Below are 24,200 nucleotides of genomic sequence, written 5' to 3' on the forward strand. Positions count from 1 at the left end.
TTCCAAAAGACAGTAGAAATAACCAAGCTGGACGTTTGCAGAAATGCTTATAAAGGAAAGCCATTTTCATTGTAGCAAGCAGTCTGCAGCTCACCGATTTGGAAGAGGATGCTACTTCCAATAACAAAATTCATTTCTGTAAGATGGTGGTGAGACTTTGGCTCTAATTAAAACTGAAATATTCACTTATTAAAGCACTAATGCTAATTAGTGAATGAGAGATCTCTTCCAAGTCATGTTTCCTGTATGAAGTAGTGACCTGATCTTAAAGAAGGATCTTACCTGATCAGCCTTTGAGGTATTGCACGAGGCATTACACATTTTTACAACTCTCGTGCTAAATAACATTTTAAAAGGATGTGCTTTCATCTAATGGAGGTGTGCTATATGTCAAACTACCAGCTCATGAGGACCATCCTGTTCTCCCGGATGATTTTTTTTTTTCACAGCTCATTGGGTTCTTGCTTTTTAATATCTTTTGTGCATAGGGTTTTCTCTTGACCTCCTGGAAAAAAAAGTGGTTTTCTGATCTTAAATGGAATAATTTTGTTTATTTTGCTTTGTTTTTTTTCAGGCACTTGAAATAATGATATATCAATAGTTATCTTGACCATTTTGTTGTCACAATTGTGATAGTGTAGAGCATCAGAAATCTGATTTGTCCTGGAACTTGAAGGGGAAGTTGCTAGGGTAACTGGGCACTATATATCCCATTTGGGACTTGAGTTAGGTGTGCTCACTTAATCTAACTTTCTAGTAGTGCTCTAGAAATGTGTTAAGTCTGTGAACTCCAATAAAACGTCATCTCTGGTGTACTAAGAAAAAGCAATTCCTCATTCTCTCTCTGCCCTCCCTTTGCTGCATCCCCTTTGTCCATGCCTTCCTTCTCACTCTGTGTTGAGTGAGTGACTGGAGATGCTGCTCTGGTGCTTACCGAGTGCAGGGAGGCAGCGATGGAGGTGCTGGCCTGAGCCATTGGGCGCTGGTGGTACAGTTCTCCCTCTGTCAGCACAGTGTCTGTGGGCAGGGGAGACACCCCAGGAGCTGAGCACGACACGTGGACACACAGCTGATCAGGCACAGGGGCTGGATGGGCACGGTGTGCACCGCTGGAGTCCTGTTCCTGAAAATCACTTTCTCTTCCTCATGCTTTAAAAACAGGCAGACATAAGCTCTGGTGACTGCCAGCTGGTCTCCTGTGCCCTGCCGAGGCATTGCTTTCTTCTGAAGCACCACACAGATAAGAGCTCCCGTTGGAGTTAGTGCCCTGGAGGCTGGACCTTGTCCAGGGTGGTTCAAGCAGTTCCTTTTCATCACCCCTTTCCTAAGAAGGTAACAGAAGTCAAAGGAGCTGTGTATGCACTTAAAGGAAAGGAAGAAATCTTGATGGGGATGAACTGTTAGGAACCATTATGTAAATATTTTTGCATTATCTAGTAAGAATAATTCCCTTCTCTTTGATTTTTATGCTTTTTTTGCCAAGCTCTAATCAAAAGAGGCTTGGTTTTAAGATGAAGGCATCTCCCCCATGCAAGAATGTGATGGCTGCTCTCCTCCTTCTGCGTAAGATGTTTTTTTCCTATTTTGGGCGATGATTTACCAGTCGTTCTGTGGTAGGGCTGTGGGCCAACCCTGTCGGTGCCCCCAAGCATTCACCAGAGCAGAGCACAGGCTGGATCACAGATGATGGGCTTGGTGCCTCTCTGAGCTTGCAGCTGGATTGAATTATGGCGTTGGGTTTGGGTTTCTTTACCATCTAGCTGAGGGGTTTAGCACCATCTGTGAGCTGTTTGTAGGCAGCAGCGGGTCTCATGTTCTGGAGTACATTTGGGTGAGAGAGAAGAAAGGCTGGGAGAGACAGCAATCTCTGTTGCTGGTTGTAGGTGTACTTCATGTGCAAATTCAGTCAAGATGTACCTGGACTAACTGATAATGCCAACAATTCTTTATAACAGTCTTTCTCACCACAGTCAGATCCTGCTAGCTTGCTACATTCAACTTTTGTAGGATTTCTGCTAGGCATGTTGGGACATCTGTAAATATTTATTTAGTTCCAGCTGGTAGCTTCCTATTGCCTGCTTCTCATCATCAGTTTATTTGCAGCATTGGGTGATGGCTGTGGTGCCTATCGGGTAAAAAAGTAAAGAACAGTTGGATCTTTCTTGAGCCCAAACTGCCTTTAGACCCTGCTCATGGTGGGGTTTCCATGACTTTGACAAGTAAGAGGCAGTTTTCCTTATTCACGGAGAGGAAAGCTCCATAGCTTCCATTTGCCAGGATATTGTGAGGTGATTCTTCTTTTTTGTTTTCTTCCTATTTTTTTTTAATCCTTCCAGAAGCACAGGGGGAAATCTAGTTCTCAACTAATATGGCCAGATTCTCTTTGCCCTTGGAGAATATTCCCTTACAGATGTTGGGGGTTATTTTTGTTTTGTTGTGGTTTTTCTTTTTTTTTCCTTCCTTTTCTTTTTTTTGGAGCCAGTTTTAGTAAAGAAGTTGAACTTGTTCAAGGCTAGAGATACAAAGAAATTTAGGGTGGTGACCTGAGGCCTTATGCTGAGACATGCTTGCAAACCAGCTCTGTTACCAACTTGGAAGCCATAGGTAATTTATTTTCTCTGGAGGTGTTCCTGAAGAGGAGGCAAACGTTAAGTATTTCAAAAAGCAAAGCTCCCAGTCACCTTTCTGCCTTTCCTGGAGGTGCGGGAGAGGGAGTTTCTCTGCATGTCCACAGTTCTTTTTTCTTTTCTTTTATGATCTCCGATGGTTGGGAGTGGGGTAATATTTAAGTAGTTGTAATTATAACTGTTGTTGATGCTTTGCATCTCAGTCCTGACTTGAATGCAAATAGCGATTCAGCTAGGTAGAACAGGTATAGTTTATGCCCTCGGGACACTGATTGAGAATAACTATAAGGCCATAGATATTTCCCTTCCTTTACGCAAATTTAGCGGGAAACATTTGCCCAACTTCCTCCTTGTTCTGCAGTGTTGCTTAACTTGGAACATAATGAAGTGAAACATGGGGATTGTAACAGCTTACAAAGGGGAAAAATAAGAACAACAGACTCTAATATTAATCTCTTCTTCCTTGTTGTGTGCAAGCTAAGCAGAGAGCTCCTGTATCTGCTGCTGTGTCCTAGTGCTTGTGCTGGGAAGTGCTGACCTGGGCATCACTGCTCAGATAGGTTCTCCGTTGGGCTGTGACAGAGGAATGTGATTTTCATCTCTGGTTTTGCAAGGAGATTCACAGTCAAAATAATACTGGAAACTGTCAAATCACAAAGGATTTGCAGATTTCTAAAAAACAATATGCCAAGCTAAAGTTAGATCTTTAGGAACTGTCTAAGCATTGATACATGAGGAAATGATTATTTTCTTGCCTGGCTAGAGGACTTCCAGCTTTCACGCTGTCAAGAAGAGCCCACGTGTAACCTGAATAACACATAATCATGTCTCACTGGAATTTAAAAATATGATTTACAGGGCTGAGAGGCTCTTTGTTGTATCAGCATTGTGTGGTTGTAGCGCAAACAAAAATGCGCTTCAAGTACCTAGAGAAGAGTTAGACTGAAAAATATGTCATGTTTTTAATTCTGTGAATTGTTATGTCTCTGAGTAAGTCTTGTATGCAAAACATTTTTACTTCCCTCAGGAAGACAGGTGATTAAACATAATATTGTCATTTTCTGGCTGCAGTATTTTTGCAGCTGGGTAATAAGCATTTCTCTTTTTTTAATCCACCTGTGCCCACAGTGTTTGGTTTTGCACACTGAAAGCAGTCTTCCTTTCTGGCAGTTTCATGTAAATCAGTAGCATTTTAGGAATGAAGCTTTGCCATGCTATTGCTGCTCAGTGCAGGACCAGGGAGGAGGTATTTGAATTCCCAGCTGTGTGTTGACAACACTGTGATCAAAACTTTTTTTTCTTGGTCTCCTCAGCAGCCATCCCACCATTGCCAGTATCGGTATAAATAATGAGTGGTTAAAAAAATAAACTAAGTGACTTAAACTCCCATTTCTATAAATATAGCATCTTCCTGCCTAGTTTTCCCGAGAGAATTTGTTCTAATGTTGTTTGCTCTACAGACTGTGGAGTATATTAATCTCACTACTTTCACAAGGGTAACTGGGGGGATCTTGTGAAATCACTGGCCCAGCATCTCTACTAAGCAAATATTTTCCTGGTTAATTTATGAGTATCATACATGATAAAGCTTAAAGCTATTACAGACAAGTGCTTAGGTGTTTTTACACTGTAGGTGGAACGTGTCATCTCTCAGTGAAACAGCTACCTGAGTCTCAATTAGAAGAAAAAGTGCCCAGTCTGAGTACTTTATCTTCATTCTGCTGCTGTAGTCGAAGTCATCCTGCATCTACATTAATTTCCTATAAGGAAAGATTTAGAACTTCGAAATCCTGGCCTGAGCATCATTCTTCTGAAGCAACTTAATAAATAGGCATGTAGCCTTGCCATCTCATGGTTGGTTGAGGTCCTGAGGCAATATTTAGCGTAACAGAATAAGCAGTGTCCTGGTTAACACAATCATCTCTTATGCAGGAAGATGCATTTATGCCTTTCAAGACAAAGAACCTTTTCACTGTACTTCCAGCTATTATTCTGTTAATTCTTTGCGGAGAATTGTCACATCTTTGTTTTCCTTTGGGTGGGGAAAGAGTTTAGCGTGTCCTCACTGAAGAGCCCAGAGTTTGAAGCCACAACACTTACATGAGGATTAACTTTTTTAAGGACTTGAGGGTCCCCATGGAGTTGTTGAAGCCCATTAATCAAAAATTGAATTTTCAGCCTAGTATATTAGTTATGTTTGTCCAGCTCCTAGAGGGGCAGTAAATCAAATTAATCGTAATTAAATTTAAGCCTGTAATAGGAGGGGCCAAAAAAAAAAAGAAGAAAATCATAATATTGATAATATTGCAGAGTTTAAAGCTTGAAAGGATCATTAGACAAGCAGATCGTTACTTTTTCTGGTTAAAATGTAAATACATTTTCAATTCACATTTTTGTAAATACATTTTAACTTAATTATTTTTAGACTTGAGTTAGACTTTCAGTAATACACTGGCTACTGTTATTTTGTCTTCATGGGAAGAGTATTTTTCAGACCAGTAGGTAGAAAGCTCATTTGATAAGCCTGTCTTGTCATGCTAAGCCTGTGAATTGTTTTGAGAAAATTTGCAACTGTAATCCTAATATTAATATGAGAAACAAAATTCCTATAGTGTATATTTCCACATGATAGAAGGAGGACAAAGCTAAAAGAGATCAAGATGGTAGTCACTTACATGTGTGCTTTTGGTATGTATTCTTAAGTTGACTTATATATTCAATTTAAACCTGTGCTAGGAGTCATTAGATGTGTGAGACCATGCATAATTACTTAAACTTCTGAGGATGTCTGTATCTTAACAAAACAGACATCAGTTTTGCATGTCTAAGTATATTGATTGTTTCTGAGGAAAATAGCTTTTTTGATTTACATCCAATAGAAAATTTTTTTAAATACTTGCCTTCATCAAGGGGCAGTGTTGCCCTCTTTCAAAACAACAAGGCATCTCTCCACTTCTGGTTCTGAAGGGTGGATTTAGTGTTCTTTCGTATCTCTTCTTTTTATGTCTCATAAGAAAATTTGTGCACAAATAGACATCACCAGTGTATTTTTTTTGCATTTCAATGCTCCAGAGCTGTGAAAGACAGTATTAGCTTTGGTCTTTCTTTTAGAAGCACTGTAGTTAAAAGCTGTCACTTCTCCTCGGCCCGTTTCTTCATTCATCGAGTTCTAAAACAACTCCTAGAAACTCGCAGGAAGTTTTTGCACACAGGGTGTGCTTGGTGTAATCCACTGACATCATTTATGTATTTCATAGGCCTGTGTCCTAGGTGGACAACCTGAAGTAGCTGATTTATGTCTGGGGTTTTGGTTTTTTTTTTTTGACATGGCATGACACTGACAGCAGTGTTTCGAGCCTCCTGGGAAATGAAACTATTTCCTCCAGAGTATGATCTTGATGCATCAGAAGATTTCTCTGTCTTCTTTTCCCTGTGCATCTCCCATGTGCATCCTTCCTTTATTTTAGCAGTCTTTATTTCATTCTGGCAAACAGTGTGGATTTATTATTAACCTCTAATAAGGGTGCACAAATTGTTTTAAAGTTAAAGACAAACAACACTGCTTGGGCTATGTAAATAATGCAGTGGGTTACCTGACATACTGGAGAGGCTTCTAGAGTTTCTCACCTCATCACATCTCCTTCAAACAATTGGGAAAGGTTGGCTTCCAGTTAGGCTGGTAGCTGTTACTTTCTTCATTAGACTTAAAAAGGGATGTCTCTCTTCTCTGGTTTTTGTAATGTTCCAAAGAAATAAAACTTCCCAGGAGAGTTACCAAGATTTTCCTATTTCTTTGCTTTAGTGTGTTTTGCCGTAACAGAGTTTGAGAGGTTTGCCGAGCACCCAGCCACTCTCCTTGCTTTTAGTAAACTTCTGAGCAGGTCGCTGAGCCCAATTCTGTGGAAAAGTTATGCTGTGGTTTATTAGACTATCTAATAAATTGCACTGATACAGATGTTAACATTTAATTAAAATACCAACATACACAGCCATTCTGTATTCAAGGGCAAACCTGTGTATTTAGTAAGAGTTTAAGACTGGGCCCTTGTTGCCTTGGTCAATGCTTCACCCACTTCAGCTGAGCTGTGTTCTTTCTTCTACTAGCAGAAAAATCTGGTTTCCTTACAGCCAACCAGGCAACTTCAGTTTAGGATACGTTTGTTGTCCTCTGCAAATCTTGAGGCTGCAGAATTGTTCTATTCTGGGATGTATTGCCAGATTTTTGCTCTGTGAATGGAGAGATGGTAAGGAAGAGAAGAAATGAAAAGTGTTGTGCTTAGGAGCTTCATGGGTTTGTACTAAACCTGCTCTGAACACAGCAAAAGCTTTCTCCTTTTGTTCCAAGCCTGGTAATACATGCGTGTAAGATGCATTTTGTGGTATTCATGTTGTCACCCTTTCCATTGCAGCCTCCTATCTTAAGTTTTGTATTTTGGCACCGAGTTTATTGCTCCATGCAAAGATGTGGCATAACCTCTTTCAGCCTACAGTGAATGTTATTTTATCCACCTTTTTCTGGAGTTTGTTTACCAATATGAGGTTTTGTTTTTTGATTCAGCAGCATGAATGTGATATTTTATGGCCACAATTGCAAATCTAAAAGTAGTTTTGAATGCATAAAATAACAAGGTGATGAACATTATTTTAAATAGGTAGAGTGGATTTCTGCTTTTGTTTATCTGTTTTTCCCCAGTAGAATTCTGGTGGTAAGATTAAAATGATGGAATGCTGGATTAGGGATTGTTTATTCAGAGGGATTTTGTGTGTGTTAAGCATTGGTAATGATAATACAGGACTCTATGCAGTGAACAAAACCAAACACAAAATACTTTGTTGATGTTGGCAGGACAAAATTTTAGGCATTCTTGGGAAACTTAATGGGCTGACTTTCCTCTAGCCTTCATGTTTCTTGCTTCTGGATGGGATGCACAAAAGGCCCTTTTGGTCATGTAGATCTTTAATGTCCTTATTCTATCTGATTGGCTCTGAATTTGTCTAGCTGTGTTGCTTTAGGTTATTGAGTTTTGGTCATAATTGCCAGGCAAAAGTACGGTGGAAATACAAGGGGTATGCAGATAGGTTAATATAGAGCCAGGGAAAAGTGTCCATGTAACTGTGGTCTTTAGGGCTCTTTTTTTTTTTTTTTTTTTTTTTTTCAGTTTGCAGGGAGGTTGAGCTTTTCGTGTGTTTGTTTTTATGTATGATGTTAGCCCAGGATTAGGCTTTATTTGTTTGTGGTGTAAATCCTACTCTTGGCCTAAAATGAACGTTAATTAGACTTCTGTACTTATACATGCCACACTGCAAAATCAGCTTCTCGTTAGTATGACAAATAAAAACACAGATGAGATGATATGAAAAAGTCAAAAAGAAACTGGGATCAGATCAAGGACAAACACACTTGTTCCAAAATTATAAAACAGAGGAAGAAAGATGTATAGAAAAGTTGGAAGGTGACACTTTAAATATTTAACCATGAGGGTTTCCTTTTTGTACACCCTTAACTTGTAGAAGGGCATTACTGCAAGACGTTACTGAAAACATTACCTTTTAATAGACTTCAATAAAAGAAACATTAGCAAGAAAACCTTTATAGATAAGTGGTGGGTTTTGTTGTTCTTTGTTTTTTTTTAAGAAGTGGGACCTCTTAGAAAGCTACTCAGGCTTGGGAGTAGCTGAGTAGAAATTGATTAAAGGAATAATACTTTATTGTTGTTCATCCTAGGGCTCCTTATGAGTACTTGGCCATCATTGGTACCAGTCATCACCTACAGGAAATGGAGCTAGGGGACCTTGTCCTACAGCAAAAGAACTGTCATATTTGTTAGGTAGGATGTGAGGAGAATATTTAGCCCAAGGTCTCCAGAAATGCCTGCCTTTCAGAGTATTGCAGGCTCTGTCCTGGACAGAGTCCTGCTCCAGTCTGGATTGATCCTGGTGATGTGTACCAGTGCAGTGGGAACTGCACTGAACTCTTACAATAGAAGAGGTAAAGTGGTAGTGATAAGTACTATAAAAATATGGTTTGTTCTTTGAATCTGTTTTTTATAGGAATTAGTAGTTATGCTCTATTGGGAGCATTGCATATTCTTTTGAAGGAATAGAGTGGCCCCAAGAAAGTTGCCACCTTGTCCTTACTGCAGAGTAGGCAGGCTGTTAGGTTCCTGGTTCTTCTGATAAAATAACATGTCGCTTTTTTTTTTTTGTTAGACCTGATAGTTGGCCTGAAAACAAGTTTGTGCTCTTTTTTTTTCTTTTTTTTTTTTTTTTTCCCCAGCTGCATTACTAGGCTAAGGCAAGCTATTACAAACCTTGCTTTTCATAGTTACATTAATTTTTAGGATGATTTAACTTGGAATGTGATACAATGAAGCACATTAAATTCTGATAAACCATTAATTCATGAAGTAGAGGTCGTATAGAAAATAATAATGAGTTCAAAGACTGTGGTCAGTACTGATGATGGAGTAGAAGAAAAAAGGTCATTAGCTGCTGAGTTTCATAACAGGTTGCTTTGAGTTAGAGCAGAAGCTTTTTTACCTTGATGGGCAATATCAGAAGAGACTGGAAAACATCACTTACAGGTACAATGCTTTGACCGCAGTGGACTAGATGAGCTCTAACATCAGTGATTCTACTTAGGGATAAATGTAAAGGCATAGGTAAGAAATTGTGTTTGAGAAAATGGGGAGATGAACTGCAAATTGTGGCATCCAGATGTCTTGGTACTGTGCCTGTTTGTGATTCCCAGGGAAAGGATAGCACATACTGATGAAAAGTATCTGGTTTTATTACTGAGTATAAACAATGTGACTTGATGTGCTTGAGTGTGGAAGAAAATTATACAAGCTTGATAGAAGTTTTAGGTGTTTCAGAGGCCATGTATATGGTGTGCTCTGTCTTCTCTTGGGATAAAAATTTCATGAATCCAAGTTTTGATATAGCTTGGAAGCAACTTCTGATTATGTCATGATGAGGAAACTCCCCCTGCTCCTCAGCTAACAAAGAGAAAATTATTGGCACTAAAACGGTTTATATTACTACAGGCTGTGCTTAAAATAACTTTTTATTACCGTAGTGGCTGTAATGCAGTGGAATTCTGTAGGTGTATTAATGTGGAAACCTCTGTGCTTTTCTTTGTAGAAGTGATTTCAAAAGTCTGCCTGATTTTTGTGCTTTCCTTCATAAACAGAAAAGATTCAAGATCTTCCTGATGATGCAGTCTTGCAGTGTGGTAACAGAGTTAGGAAGGGTCAGGTTCAGGAAGGACTAATAACTGCACAGTTTTAAGTTATACCAGTCTGAACCAACTGTTCAGTCATTCACCTGTTGGCCATGAATTGTCATTTTAGCTGTCTAGTTACTGACTGCTCCTTCATGCTTGTTCGCCATCCTTCTCTTTGTGAAGTGATTCCCTTTTTTCTGGCTTCCTTCTTCCATGTCTCTAGAAGTCTCACAAGACAAAAGAGCTATAATAAGTTTACAAATGGCAAGATTAGCAAATTTTATAGACAAGTTTATTTGTTAGATTTCAGTATGAATACTGGGCATCTTGTGTAGCATGCTTTGCCGTTCTGAAAAAATAAGAGGAACCTGACTTTTCAGGCTACAGTGGGACAATTGCCTGAATTATTTCAGCTCTCATTTTACAAGAGGGCTAGCAAAGGAAGGACTTGATAGCAAGCAGCTGGGAAAGTTCATTTTCTTTGCTGCTGAGGACAGCGGACGTTTTGGTAGGCTCTAGTGCTGAGATATGCAAAGGGTGGATGTTGTTTTACCCCAGTCCCTGCATATCCTCTTTGTTTCCCTATTTCTGTGGAATGTCATCTGGGTTTTTTTTCCCCTTTGCTGAATAGGAGAATTGAGCAAAAAAGGTCAGCTAGAAGAACTTGCACAGTTACTTTTCACAGTCTAGTTTCTGCTGCTTTGAGCACCTGTGGAAAACAATGTTCCCTTCTAAACCAGTAGTAGGATGAAAGAAAATGAAGTAAATGAAATGTCTTTGGGTGGTGCAGGGGGGATGCAAACTATCTTCATGGTGAACAGGGATATGATGGGTGTTTTTGCCACAAGTCATTATCTGGAAATTGGTATTTAAAATGCTTTTCAAGACACATTGACCATGGTAAGTCTGAGAATCAAGGGCTGAGCAGCTCTGCTCTGAACACCCTTCAGAGCGACTAGAAAGACACCTTTCCCTTCTTGCACCCCATGCTCCTTTCCAAAAACCAAATTATTTTTCTTACTGCTTTTTGTGATACCACATGTGATGCTTCCCGCACATCTTTAAGCTCCGTCAGTCCTTGTCAAAGGTCTGAAAGTCGATGTAGTTTTTAAGAGCGTTCGCAATCTTATGTTCTCCCTTTGTGGGAGTAGGCGGGGAATTTATGCTCAAACCACTGACGTTCATGTGTCTGTTACCCACTGCGATACCCTCTATGCGCATCCTTTTAAAATATGTGGCGTTTTCTGAAGACAATCTAATCTTCCTGAACAATATGCTACTCTCAGTTTTTTTTTCTTACCACATGCATGTATCTAAAAAGACAGATTTGTCTTCTGTAGCGCTAACAAGAAATCCTGGGTCCGTTGAAACGTAAGACCATCTATTGACTTCAGAAAGGCAGAAACTCAGCCATGTGAGTCTTTTATTAATACTCTCTCTTTGCTTCAATTTAAAAAAGAATAACTTTAGGAATGCTACCAAGATGTGCCTCTGGTAGAGAGACTAAGGGTTTATATATGAATATATTTGCCAGTGTAACTTTTATGCGCTCAACTTTAGAAGTGGATGCAAGTTGAATATATGGAAACAACTTTTATAAAACCTGAGACTAATATAATTTGTTTCCTATTTCAAAATAAAACAAAATAAAAATGGTACTGATTGGTTTTCAAATTAATAAACCTGATCCTTGCAGAGCTTGAAACTGAAACATTGTGGCAAGAGGAACCTAAAAGTAAAACAGATTTCATTGTTCACACTGCAAGAAGTTGAAACTGGGAAAAAGGCAAAAGTAAACAAGGAAACAGTGGCAAGTAAATAGCCACTGAAATAATCTAACAGCTGTTAATAAACCAAGTCTGGCGTTAATGTACAGAACCAAGGCAGGTATAAACATTCAAATCACAGTAACAATAATTAAAAAAAAAACCCTATAGCAATTTTGAACTTCTGCAGCAATGAGGATGGACTTTTAGACATCTGACTCAGATTTAGGAAACTTTGTATCAGTGTAAGTAATGAAATACATTTTGCAGTTCTATTGTCTTTCCATCAGGTTTCTGTCTTTTTTTATATCCTTCCCAGTTCTGGGGAGTATTTTATCAGTCTGTTTAGGATGAGTCTTCTACAGTGGGGTTGTAGTGCAGCATTTTGAAATTATATTGTTGAATATAATCTTTTAAGAAGTGTTTCTAAACAGGGTTTACAGAAACATCACACTAAACAATACATTGTCTCTTTTGACCTCTTACCAGTAATGTTTTTCTCTTTGCCTTGCAAAGAAACTTTTCCCTTTTGGGTGGACTTACCCATCAGTTCCTGAAAGACAGAAGGAGGTAAAAGCTGAGATGAAGTTGTGTTGTTTTGTTTTGTTTTGGGGGGGGGGGGGGGGTGTTGTTGTTTTATTTTCTTTTTAGTAGAAGACCTATATGGCTGATTTATAAAACAAAATATTATGTTAAATAAACTAGTATTTGATGGCTTCAAGTACTTTTTCCTGTGCCTCTTTACCATCTCAACATGCTACATCTCTCATCTCCACATTCTTAAACCCTGCTGGTGTGCATCAAGAGACTAGCATTTAAAAAAAAAGCAGAAAAAAAAGAGTTGATTACAGGTGCTTAGAATGCTATGGAAAAAATGGTTTTAAAAAAATGGTCCAAAAACCCCCCTTCCAGGCTATTATTACTAATTTCACGGAGCAGCAGTGGTTCTAGATCTGTTCAGGTGGCCAGGTCCACTCACTTTCAAGGGTGTGACTGTGCTTTTTCAAGACAAGGCTATGCCAAATTAATTGATTTATTTTTTTCTTATTAAGTAAGTCTGGCCAGGCCGCACTTCCTTGGATTAAATACAAGCAAAAAGAAAACTCACATTGGTTCAGGAAGTTTGTTTTGTGGTTCTTTGGAAGAGAACATTCTGTCCCCTCTTTGCAAAACCAATACAAACAGTCTCTTGGCACAGACACTATTCTTTGTAGATACCTTACTTTAAATTATCTCTCAGTTATTTTGCAAGATTAAGTATAGCAGTTCCTATTTCCTGGATAAATTCTGCTTTGTATAATTGTGCTTTCACTTTGTAAGTCACATCTGCAGAAGTAGTTGACAATATAATTAAATCTTCTAAACACTATTTGAGATCTGTTGATGAAAGATACTGAATAATAGAAAGGGTGATTATAAATTGTAGGACAGTAGAAGTAGGTTATGAAATAGCACTTATTCAGAACTGGTTTTATCTCATTGTAGAAATGATCATGTAAATATGGGTTGTGTGATTGTTGATGATACTGAAAAAGAGCTGTAGAAGTACAGAGTAGCAGTAAAACATCCAGAAGTGGGAGGGATTTTTCTTTATGGGGTAGTCGAGGAATTTTGTGTGAGTTTTGTAGAGAGATGTCCTTTTCCCTTTTGTTTAACTTTTTTTTTTTAAAAAAGGATATTATTAAGCTATTCTGAGTTACTAAAGGAGTAATGAGGACAATGGATTCCATGTGCTTATGTTGGGCATTTCTCACATGTGAGAATCTGGCGCGAGCTGCTGGAATTACAAATAAGAGCAGGGAAAGAAATGTTCACTGTGCAACCTTAATCAAACGGGACCCATCTCTAGTGCCCTTTTTTGAAAATATGTTCAGTGGAACCAATGAGGGGAGGATCTTAAGTGATGTTGATAGGTTATTGGACGGATTCTTCAAGTGGCTGTAACTCCTGCGGACTTGGGCCCTTACTAGAAGGGAAATGAAAGATATCTTGTAACTTGTTGGAGGCGGTCATACTTGTAGTAAGTCATATTCCCAGAGAGCGATAAAAACAGAACAAATCTCTCCTTTGAAGTGAGCTGAAGTTTTACACACACATTCAGATGACATTTTTGAGAAATAACTACGTTTTTTATTATAAAAAGAAAACACACTGAAAAACCCCAACCTTGCAAACTTTCCATTTCCATACATTCAAATCCAAAGACTAAAGTGTTTTGATTGTCCTGTCTGTCTTATCTTTCTAGCAAAGCCTTTTTCCTATAATTAAAAGGGCATCAATTTTTCTAATTGATGCCAAAGCCAATCCAAGCCACCAACGCAATTATTTCGTCCTTCCCTCCCCCTCCCATCATTATCTGATATTTTGTTTGCACAGTCATTATTCATTAACTGTGTTCATGTCCAGAGATGCAAACAGTAAAATCACATTAGCAAAGAGGAGCTCTGAGAGTCATCAGTGAAATCTGTTTTTTCCTTTTCTGTTTTACATTGGCTTTCAGATGAGAATCCCAAAACCCGTCACAAATTTTGGAGATAAGGAGCTTGGAAACAATGAATGTGCTAGTGTTTGGTATTTTCTTTTCTTAGCAGAATTCTTTAGTTCTTCTATACCGCTGAGAAGAATTGAATTCTGCATAAGAAGCTACTGAGATTACAAGTTACTATTGGAAAAGTCTGTCCTCTTTTTTACATATGTACATATACATATATGCAGCCAAGCCTATTCCCCTGTCTCAGAGCTTTACAGATGACCCTGTTTTATTTAGAGGTAACTTTTGAGCATGTCCCTTTTTCCTCTTTAGCGTACCCTCAGGTGGTTGTGTCTGCCCCCTTACCCTTTTGAAATGTAGAGACCTACACACAAAGGTCTCGCAGTGATTGCTCCTGAAGGCTTTTTGGTTTGTTGCTTTTTTGACATTTGACGTTGGTCAACTGAAAACAGTGGCACACTGACCCAGGGTATTGGCAAGCATTGGATGTACTACTAACCGTACCTGGCTCTTAGAGTGCTCCTTATCATTTGCACTCGTATTTTAAGAAGACTGTCACCTTTATCCATGTTTTGCAAGGGAGAATATGGGCATGGAGGGGTAGAGGGTCTTGCTCAAGGACAGTGAGCTGGGAAAGGCTGAGGCTCGTGGCTGGCAAATGAGGTATGGATGGAAGGCAGCCCATCCTGCCTTAATGTGTTGTGCCCACTTGTTGCCCTTTCTTCAATGTGGGTTTCCTGGTCAGCAAACCATTAATCACCTGTCTCCCCTTAAAATATTAGAATTCTAAGTTTTTGACAGACTTAGGTGTTTAACAGATAAACCACCACTACAATCTGATCGTATTAGTAAGCAACTTGATAAGGTAAGGTTCAGTACATAAACTAGCTCAATATACTACTTTCTATATTAATATGCAACTACTGGATCAATTCAGATTGACTGACTTGACCTATTGCCACTTGTCCTGTTACTAGATTGACTTGTTACTGCTTCTTCCTAATTCTATTGCTATATCAAATTGATCTGTGCTTTTTAATTATTTTTAGTTGGATTTATCGTAAAATGGAAAACATCACTGCAGGGTTGGCCCTGTAAGGGAGGGGGAATAGAACCTCTCATAGAAAACACAGAATTGGGATAATGTCAAAATGGTCTCTTAAAGAGAGTAACTCATAAAAATATACAACTGTAAATAGAGCAGGTTTGGTGAAATTTAAAGGACTGATCAGCCCTTAGGATGGTGCATCTATGAAGCTGGAAGTGACCTCTATGTACAACCAGATTAGAGTGAAGTGTTGGATATGACTAAAGAAATAAATAGAAAAGGACTAAGCCTGTCCATGCTCTTGAATGTTGGATTCAAACTGAGGGGTGGCAAAAATTAGAGGAGAAAATGGGAGAATACCATAGTTGTCCCCTTCAAAAAAAATTTGCTGTCTCCTTCCTCTGCCTTTCACCTTGGTTTTCTCTTTTTGCTTACTTTTCTGCATCCTTCTTCCCCAAGTGCCCCATGGGCTTCAGCCCCGTTGGTTTGTGTGGAGTTTTTTGAGCTGCCCCCAGTTTCTCTCAATACAAACAGGTTTTGTCCCGTCTTTCTCCCATCCAGGCCACGTGGTTGTTGGTGCCTTAGCGCAACCCTGGCCTGCTTGCCTCGGCCACGGCTGAGTGCCAGGAGCACAGGGATTACATGGGCAGCAGTTGCTTCCAGATGGGGACAGGGATGCGAGGTGAGGAAGGGGCTCCACTCTCACCAATACCTCCATCCTTGTGCTTGACCAGGCTTTTACAAAATGTGTTACGCTCTCGTTCCCTTTGGGTTTGCAGCCTTCTCAGCTCTGCTGAGCCTGTCTTGTCCACGGCTTTGTAAGCTCCTCACAACACCTTTGAAGAGGGATCCAGCCCCAAACTGTGTTTGAAAGCAGGGTTTTGGGTGGAAGTTGTCCAGGTTCACGTTAGCTGTATGGAGGAGTTCTTTTTGATATTGCTCCTATTTAGAGTTTGAAAGTAGTGGATGTACTCTAATCAGAAATATACTTCTCCCTCTTAAACAGCAAGGGAAATAACATTTTAAGAAGTCTGCGCTTAGCAAGTCTGACTGATTGTATAATGCACAGTGGAATTTCAAAGCTGAACCTGTTTCTTTTCTATTTTTTTCAGTGATTTGTCCTGTTGGGCATCCGCCTTCTGAGTGACTCTGGAGAGATGCCAGCCACTTGAGCTGAATCAAGCAGTGGCAGGGACAGCATCTACCCAGGCTGAAGTTTTAATCCCAGGCACGTGGCATTTGCACAAGTGGTCACTGGTGAGTTGTATATAAGTGCAGCTTCTCTGTCTGTCTCTTTAACAACTGGCACCTTGTTGAAAACTGTAAGTTTCTGGATGCAAAGACCTTTTTTTTTTTTTTCCCAGAGGGTTACTGATGAGCTTAGAGAAAATTAGAGCGATCCAAGTTACCAGCTAATCTTAGGAAATCCTTACAATTTGTTTGTGTGTTTATGGATTATTTTTTCATCTCCCTCCACTGAATGAGTAATATCCTGGTGAGGCCAAACTTCAAATCTATAGCAGTTGATGAGTTGTACTAGACAATATCACCGTGCTTTTTTAATCAGAGGAGGTTTCATACCCTCTGCCTTAGCACTTCATAGCCTGGAAATACAAGCTGTGGGGCTCTGATAACAGAGGTAGTGACTGGCTGCTGTCAGCACGAGGATGATTAAAAATGCGCGTGTGTGCTTGTTCACTCCCTTTCCAGCTGAATAGAAAATGAAACTCCCCAAAGCCTTTTACGTAAGTGAATGGTTTTTGTTTTGTTTTGTTTTTTCTTGTTTAAATCTCCATGTGGCTGTACTCAGGCAAACTTCATGCCCAGCTTCCTTTTGAAAAAGCTTTGTAAAGAAACGAGTGTGCTTGTTTTGACCTCCGAAGTGTGATCCTGTCTTCCGTTCAATACTAGCTATACCCTCTCTGCAAAAGATAACAACTAGCAATTTTTTTTCTTTGAGAGGAAGGTGGTTTCCAGTCAGCTTCTCCCATCTGTGATTTTCCTCGATAAAACAACGGCAATCTGCTTCTTCCAGCAGCTGAGATGCTGTGATTCTTTGACAGCAAATGTGTGGAGTGCTGCCTTGCACCTTGTAACACCCTGCTTTATTTAAGACACTGTCATGCTGGGCTGACTGCTGTCTTCCCAGGAGTGTTGCACCAAGGAATTATTGATGAGATGCAGCCTGGTCTGCAAAGCACACGTTCGCTATTAAAAACAACACACGTGCCCTTAGCTGTTGCTAATCATTTAAACACCTCCCTGAAATTTGGTGGTAAGTAGGCTCTCTATACATGGGTAGAGTCCCATTAAAGCATTGTCACGATACAGCTCAGCATCAGATGCTGAATCTTCCTATGAATATCAGAGTTGAAGATTGGTGCTTTGAGCAGAACCGCCTGAAGTTATCTTCTTGGGAAGATAGAAGGAGCCTCTTGTAAGGGTGGGTGCGGGAAGGGAAATACACGTCCTGGGCTCTTGTCTGATGCTTTCAGGTTTTTACCATCTTGTTAAGAGTGCTCACTGGAATATTTGGACAAAAACACAGAGTTCGGTGCCATACAGGGGTGTACTTGCTAACTTGATTAGCAGCAGAGTTGGGAAATTACTCTGGACTGAAAAATTATGATGGTAATTCTGGCTTTATGCTGGAGGAGGCAAAGGCAGAACAAGGAACTCAAGTACATTATTTCAAGGTCCAGTAGTCTATTAAATCAGGCTAAAACCACTATGTTTTAATTAATGGAAAATTTGGAAAAACAAATTTGGTGCTATTATCAAGTATCCATTGTATTTTTGCAAGTTGGAAGATACCTGTCCCTAAGTTCCCCTCATTTTTATCACCGGTTTCCTCCCTGCTCCAGTTCAAGCACAACAGCTGCTATCTTGGGAACTGCTAAAGGTACACACAGTTCCTTTATATTGCTCGAGAACTCTGAACCCCAGTGCTTAAATAATATAACAACTTTAGTGCTAACTCCAGCAGCTTTGGAGGACAAATGTTTTAAAATTGTTGCAATTGATTTTCTGCGTGCGTAGAAATAGAGAAAGCAAGGTAGTAATTGAAGCCATGTTTTTTATTTAAAATCGTTATTACTTGGGTAGGTGCACTTTTTTCACCAGTAAGTATTCAATTTTTAGAGGTTAGAGACCGCAGATTTTCTAGAAGCTTAATAATTTCATGTAGACAAAATTATTCTCTTACAATGGAAGTACGTCTATGTCTTGGTCAGGAAGGTCCCAAATTTAAGACTAGTTGCTGTCTGTCGTATTTGTGGTCCCAGTCTGACTCACAAGCTTGGATGCCAGCATGGGGGAGAAAGCAAAAACCTTTGCTACCCTGTAGTGTGGGTGGGAAAGCATCTCTGTGTGGAGAGACTTCTTTTGAAAACCAAGGTAATCAAGAAGGTACATTGAAAATTCACTGCACAAATAAAGATGGAGTCAGCCAACGCCTGCTTATCGCGTCAAGTAGAGATCACACTGTGACGTAAATCACCTTGTGCTACAGATACATCCAGTTTGATGGGTTTGCCTATGGCTGCAGTTAAGAAAAATGTGTGAGCTCAAATGCAGCTTTTTCTCTTTCTGAGAGCTCTGTAGCGATAGAGCGTAGAGCTTCAAGTGCAGCATATGTGGAATGTCCTGCACTTGGGGTTAGATGGTGTTTTGCACTTTGCTTTCAATCCTGCTCAGTTGCCTTTTGCTACCTGCAAATGCAGTGTGGTCTCTTGAAACTGCAGTTTTAATCTTCTCCTGTAAGCTGAATTTTCTCATACTTTTTTTTTTTAAATTGATTGTTTTTTTTTTTTCATTTCTAGTTCTTAATTATAGGCATTCTCTGCTGTCAGAGCAATGTTACATCAAAGTGATTGGCTAATACAATATTGCAGAATCAGGTAAATGAACCTCCTGCCCAAGATGTTTGTTTATGTTGCTGAGGTGCTGAAACACACTGACAGAAATTGCAGACCATCATAAACCTGCAAATGAGCAATGATCAGCTATCGTTGAACATTTTGAAACTTAAGAAAATACCAGCTTATGCAATTGATTTAAATCAAAACACCCTTTTGTTAGCATACATTTTGCTTAGATCCATGGAGTCACTGAAGCTAGATGGGTATTTCTGGTGGCTTTACTATAGCAAAATTTAACTTATTTCTTGATGGGAGTAAATGAGACTTAAGCTCTGAGACTTACTGTTATCTGCTCCAATCACTTGTGGTTTTCATTTAAAAAAAAATTCCTAGGGACCATTGTTTTTTTTAATTATGTATTTCAAAACACATGGTTACCTTATCTTTTAAAGCCTGGCAATAGGGAGGGCATTCTCACATCAGGATGTTCAAGACCTGGCTGCTCAGATGTGGGATTTGCCTTTGGAGAAACAGAGAAATTTGGGCATTTTGAGTATTGGCATTGCATGTGGTGTGGCTGCTGATGCCTACGTACCCTGCTCTGCAGGCGAAGGATCAGTGTCACGAATGAGCGCCACGTTGCTCGCTGAGTGTTGACAGCTTGTCATTACAGTCAGTGTTTCTTCCTCCTGGTTTGTAGTTGAAAAGATTTAAAATCATCGTAATCTCTTTCCTCAAGTGACTCAAGGAAGGGTTGAGGTTTGTTCTTTCCAGATTTGGGGAGAGAAGAGACGCTCAGCTTTTTGTTTGTGCTGAGTTTACAATTATTTTACTGTTTTGATCAGCTTTCCTTGACGTATCCAAAATCATTAAGCTCCCGTGGAGTGAAAGAGGATGTGAAGAGCAGGAGCGGTGCGGGGAGAGGAAGGAAGAAATGATAGTTAAACAGGTTGGGGTTTTTCTTGGTTTTAGGTGGGGTGTTTATTTTACAGCAGCTATTCCTGGTACGTAGGGGAGGGTGTGGGGAAGGTGGGGTGATGGTGGGTACGTGTAATAGAGTACGGTATTTGCTCAGCCATGTGGCAAGGAGTTGTACATCAGCCAGTTCTTCTCTGTCCTTTTAACTGGGGCTATAGAAGAACTTTTTTGTTTAATGCATAAGTACGGCCGTTCTCTGCTCTGGGCATGCATGCTGGGCTGCTGAAAATTAAATTAGTAAATGAGATCCAATGACATAAGAACAAACCTAAGCAAACAAAGCCCCCTGTTAGGGTGCAGGCAGAGAACACCCTTCATCCTCTGTCATCAGAGGAACAGGGCTGTTTGAATTGGCTTCCACCTTTGTTTTGAGAGGTTGCTGTGGTGATGAATAACCTTTGCGGAGGGTGTGTGAGCAAGAGTGCGCGCGTGCCTTGGTTCTTGCAGAGAAGACAATGCTGCTGCACGCACGGCTTTTCATCCCCGCATCAGAGCGTGTATCCTGGCAATGGTCGGCTGCTCCCCAACATGAGTTAAGTAACAAAACTGTTGTCTTAGAGCTAGTTATTGGCATGATTTTAATCCACCGATCACTTCCTCACGTTGTTTTCATGCCAGCTAGCAGGAGACTGGGTGATGGCAAAGCGGTAGCTTTTTTCCATTGCGTGGAAGGGGAGTTGCAGAGTAGCTGATACGTCTTATTTGCACAAGCTCACGACACCGAGCTTTGTCTCATTACCTGGGCTTGAGGGGAAGGATGGTAGGTAGGGAAATAGACTGACTCTGTAGAAGAAAAGAGGTAAATGCTATTATCTGAGAGGGCTTCTTTTTTTACCTCTGTGAAGATTTCATTTTCTATAATGAGAGAGGAAAAAACCCGGGGACCATCTGCGGGTTAGTATTGTTTCTTTTTACACTCCATTTACCAATAAATATTACAACAAAGTAGTACTAAATTTACTCCAGCTCAAAAAAGATGAGTATGTTTTTCATCTTAAGGTATGAAAATCTGATGTAACAACTGCATATTGATACAAAAGTATGTGAAAATTGGAATATATGTATGAATGTTTTACATGAGACTTACATGCTTTATTCGTGAAGTCACACTAGTACAAGTATAGTTTGAGGGTACAGTTGTCTGAAGATGTTATAAATATCACTTCTAGGTAAAGAATTGCCTTCAAGTCTTGGAAACTTTACTTGTTTTCAAATTCTAGTTTTGCTCCTGGGCTGCGGAGGAGAGAATAACCAGCAAGGTACCAGTCAAATGTGTTTTTGAGCAAAATGCAGTCCCACTTTTCTGCACTATACATTTTTACCCTGCTAGAAAACCCAATGAAGCTGGCAAGAATGAGTTACCACCCGCGAATTTTCTTCCCTCAGTATTGCCCTTGTTCCCAATGTCTGTGAAGCTGCCCCATACCTAACTTGTAGGAAGTACTCTGGGAAAAACTGAGTCACTCAGAGATGATCCCACAGCCATGACAAATTCAGTGAAGTTAAAATGTCTACTTTTGCTCCATAATTCCTGAATTAAAAAAGTGTGAATTACTCAGTTCTGTGTCAGCTTCTGATCTCTTCAGAGATCATCATACTTTGTGGTTTCATTTGTGAGGCTAGATACTTTGAAGGTTGTCTTCTTCTTGACTGCAGCTGTAGGGGAGGATCAAAGAGGAAGATGAAAACTTTTTAAAAGCAGTAAGGCCCCTCGCAGTGTTTAAAGTGAAGGTGGCAAAGGCAGAGCGTGTGGCCCCCTTGCACAACTGATGGGATTTCTTGCTGAGTTAGAGCAGTTGGGGAAATAACCTCCCCTCCCTCCAGCAGTTTTTTGAAGCTTGCGATCTTGAAGTTTTCCCCAGCACAATTTAAACATGCTGTCAGCTCTCTTTAGTGGCTCACTTAGTTAAAATCACCTTCAGTAAGGGGCATTTAATTATGTTCTTCTAATACCTTATTCAAGCTCCCTTCCTGGATTTTTGAGAATCTGGAGAATGCTGCTAATAGACTGGAGCCAGTGTTTACAGGAATAAATTAATAGCAGGACCATAGCAGTGCTTTTTACAACGGAAACATTCTCCAAGACTAACGCCTCACCTCCCGTACTTCTTCAAATTCATTTGTTCCGTTTCAGTTCAGTCTTTTGAAATATTTTGTGATGAATGAGTTCGCTTTACAAGCTGGTGATCAGCAGCAGCTGTTCATAGTCATGCTTTAAATTGAATCCATCTGTCAGTGGGCTCTTTAAAGTGTGAGTTTCACATTGTCAGGAGACCCGATTACACCAGAGCAGTATCTGGGTGCTGTTTGCCAAAAAGAAAAAAAAAATATCAAAACGAAGTGTGCTTGGATGGGTTCTGGGATACCCTTGCAGTTTTGTCTGTAGAGCTGTGATTTAGCCTGCTGAGAGGAGAGCAAAGTGACCACAAGCAGTACTTTTGCACTGACATGCAGATAGGTGTTCAGATGTAGGCTGAAATTAGGAGATGACCCGCAGTAAGCTTTCTAGAAACCATATGCAGTGCTTGCTGCTTGTTTTTTAATCCTGACCCTTTGATGAACCTCATCACCAGCTCTTTACATTTTTTCATTGTAGCATTGGGGCAGATTAATGCTCTTCAGAGGATGAGCTGCAGAGGAAAAGACATGGCTTGTTTAAAATCAGCAAAAGGAGGCAATGCTGCTCCCCCCCCCCCAGTACACATGCATCGTTGCTTATTTTCATTTGCAAATAGAGGAGGGTGATACGTGTCTGCTGAGGCTGTTTTGCAAGCTGCATTTAAGGCAATGTTTGAGAGCAACAAATGGTCATTTGCTGACTGCATTAATTGTTCCCATAATTTTATGTGAAAGCTTCGATCCTTAGTAATGTTCTCTGTAAATTACATACTGGATATGGAAACCAGCTGATTCTTAGCCTGCAGTCTGTTGGTCTTATCCACAGGTAACTTCTCATGTTTTCTTTCTCCCCAGTTTGTTGCTCACCAAGACTTTTGTGGGAGGACTGGGCTTGTGCTGGGGAGTGTGTATAGCTCTATGGAAAAGCATTTCTTTCCAGCAGAGGCTCATTTGCCAGAGTATTGCATGTTTACCCAAGTATGTAATTTTCATTATCTCATTTCACTTCGGGGAAGAAAACCTTCCTTGAAGGAGCAGAACAGAGATACAGCCTCCTTTGCCACTGCAAAACTCTTATTTTTGTAGTAGGAGGGCCATATTTTATTTCTAGGCTCAGTCGTGGTCTCCAACCGCAGAGAGAACCCTTTGTCAGTGGTCAGATAAACATTGTCTGGGCAGCCCAGATCGCCCGCGGCAGCAGGAGACCTCACGCAGAGGGTGAAGTCCACCCGTGGTTCTGCTGTAAGCTTCTCCATCTCACTTTTGCTGTTGCAGTCTGCAAGCACTGCTGCTCAACAGTGCAGCTGCATCACTGCTGCATTCCTAGTGCAGTGCCAAGCCAGCACTTTAATTAACACTAAATTCAGTGCTGGCAGAAGCATAGAGAAGGGGGGGGACCCCAAACAATAAACAGAACACTCAGACTGGCTTTGTGAGCTTGTATTTTGTGTCAGTCAAAGCTAGTATAGTGTCTTTGAAATGAAGTGTCTGTTGTCATACAGTAAGAGAAGAACCTCTTAACTTTTCTTCAACATGTAGAAAGCAGCACTGTGTATACCAGAGCCTGTTATTGCCATGTACCTGATAACTCCAGATGATTTTTTTTTAATGGAGGATCATTAACGTGTTCCACATGGAGATGGTGAGAATTGCATATTGAGTGAAGAGACTGATTGATGTTGGCTTGTGTTAAGAAAATATGGCTGACAGAAGGAGTCAATACATGCTCTTTTTTTCTGTAGAGTACGTTTGTTTTCCTGTGTGTGTTTAATCAGGGAACTTAGCAGGGGAATGCCATTGCTTAATAGCTGGCAGTATCTTGTTATCTTCCTTTAAAATACTTAATAGAGTTAAAATACAGTTATTAAGATCTGGCACTCATTTGAACACCCACTTGGGACTTTGGATTATAAACATGCAATATCTGTAAATTAACTGCAGACACAGAGTAAGTATTCAGTCCTTCACCATTTGACCTAACAAGCAGTAAAAGCTGCGTACCAGTGAGCACGTGTAAAGCCTCGTTCTGCAAACCTGTAGATTAATGTGTTCCTCCTCCCTGGGAGCGCTGAGACCTCTGAAAAAGC

General features: G+C 40.1%; 1 protein-coding gene across 6 annotated transcripts in view; it reads left to right on the forward strand.

Moving 5' to 3' along the window:
* The window catches only part of EPS8 (EGFR pathway substrate 8, signaling adaptor), a 155,414-nt gene that overhangs the window by 35,393 nt on the left and 95,821 nt on the right, over nucleotides 1-24,200 (forward strand). For all 6 annotated transcript variants that reach the window (XM_068400707.1, XM_068400708.1, XM_068400706.1 and 3 more), the window contains exon 2: nucleotides 16,270-16,414. The gene's annotated coding sequence lies outside the window, so the exon portion shown is untranslated. The remainder of the gene's footprint in view (nucleotides 1-16,269; nucleotides 16,415-24,200) is intronic.

The sequence above is a fragment of the Nyctibius grandis genome, chromosome 5 (assembly GCF_013368605.1).
Source record: "Nyctibius grandis isolate bNycGra1 chromosome 5, bNycGra1.pri, whole genome shotgun sequence".
Classification (NCBI taxonomy): Eukaryota; Metazoa; Chordata; class Aves; order Nyctibiiformes; family Nyctibiidae; genus Nyctibius; species Nyctibius grandis.